Source organism: Limulus polyphemus, unplaced genomic scaffold (genome assembly GCF_000517525.1).
Source record: "Limulus polyphemus unplaced genomic scaffold, Limulus_polyphemus-2.1.2 Scaffold4495, whole genome shotgun sequence".
In the NCBI taxonomy this organism is placed as follows: domain Eukaryota; kingdom Metazoa; phylum Arthropoda; class Merostomata; order Xiphosura; family Limulidae; genus Limulus; species Limulus polyphemus.
Genome location: NW_013670105.1, coordinates 6,271 through 7,979, shown reverse-complemented (window position 1 = coordinate 7,979; position 1,709 = coordinate 6,271). Strand labels below are relative to the sequence as shown.

Below are 1,709 nucleotides of genomic sequence, written 5' to 3'. Positions count from 1 at the left end.
AATAACTCAGAAATAGTTTACAGTAGGTTAATAAATACATTCACCATAGATTAATAACTCAGAAATAGTTTACAGTAGGTTAATAAATACATTCAGCATAGATTAATAATTCAGAAATAGCATACAGTAGGTTAATAAATACATTCAGCATAGATTAATAACTCAGAAATAGCATACGTAAATGACACTGAGCGTAGTTTAATAACTAAAACAATAAACAGTAGGTTTTACTTTTTATCATAGATTAATAACTAAGAATTAGAATACAGAAGGTTAAATACATTTATCATAGATTAATAAATAAATTTCTGTTTATGTACTCTCCAAGGTCACTAGTCTTTGAAATTAATTTCTAAAAAACATTAAGCATGTATTTATAGGCTATAAAGGGTCATGAGCCATTAAACATGAGTTTGTGGGCTAAAGAGGGACAAGAGACATTAAACATGGGTTTATGTGCTCACAGTAAAGGGTCTTGAGTCATTAACCATGAAGTTAAAATGACATGAGTCAGAAATCTCAGATTCAGATTGATTTAGAATATAAATAGATATGCCCTTACCCTTGAGGTTAGTAAGGAAGGAAACATTTTATGTCCAGTGTGCACATGTGAAAGCTTTTATGCATCCCAAAGAGAACTTGGAAGGCCACAGGTGAACGTGTACATTACCAAAGGACTGATATTATAAAATGTATCCATTATGAGATAAATATAATAAAAACTTGTCAATATTTTATGCACAAATTGTAAGGTTCTGGGCAATAACACATTACCACTGTTTTTGTAAGCAGAACATTTGTCTATTGAATAGCCCTACCTTGTCTAGTTTAATCAGACATTTAACCGTCATTGTAATTAAACAGTGGAGAAAGAGTCAACTTCTCTGTTGTTTTTCAAAGTTAGTCAAGTTCATCTAGCACTTAAAGTGGGTCTGGTTTTCTCATAGTGGATTTATGTTGTTTAATAAAGGGGTGAAAGATTTGGAAAAACATTTTGTTCTAAGGATAAAATACTAGAAAGATCTACTTGTACTATCTTTGTACAACAAACACCACAAAAGTAGAACATAACTTTTACGTTTAACAGCTAAATAAAATTCTTGAATGCATACTTTGAGAAAGCTAGATAAAATGCACTGACAACCCAGTTGTTTACATAATTTCTGTATAAAACTTTTTTATCTTAATATCTCCATTAAAAGTGTTAATTTGCAGACAAACTACAAAGGTATGGTAAGCAGATGCAGAATGCTTTTTAAAAGTTGGAAAAAATAACAATACATAAATATGTTTTTAAAAAGTGATTGATTTGTAAGGTGCAAAACATTGAAATATTGATTATTTTGCTATATTCTCTGTCTGTTTCAAAATGTTAAATTTTTTTTAGTGTGAAATGAATAAACCAAATGCATGTGAGTATTAATACTCATATTTGAATTTTATATATATATATATATATATATAGATAGATAGATGTGTATATGAAGAGCTTAAATGCAGAACACTGTAGATCTGCTTTTGCTGTTTTGAGAGAATCTTTTTTTGTCATGTAGGTTTCACAAAAAAATGATATGGAACAAAACTTGCACTATCTGTGAAATATAATATTATTATAAGAAAACTTACACTATTTGTTAAATGTAACCATTATTATATGAAAACTTACACTATTTGTTAAATGTAACCATTATTATATGAAAACTTACAAT

General features: G+C 28.4%; 1 protein-coding gene across 1 annotated transcript in view; it reads left to right on the top strand.

Moving 5' to 3' along the window:
* LOC106471253 (RNA polymerase II-associated protein 3-like) overlaps positions 1–1,709 on the top strand; it is a gene marked incomplete at its 3' end in the record, with an annotated part of 12,626 nt that overhangs the window by 5,517 nt on the left and 5,400 nt on the right. The window lies entirely within an intron of this gene.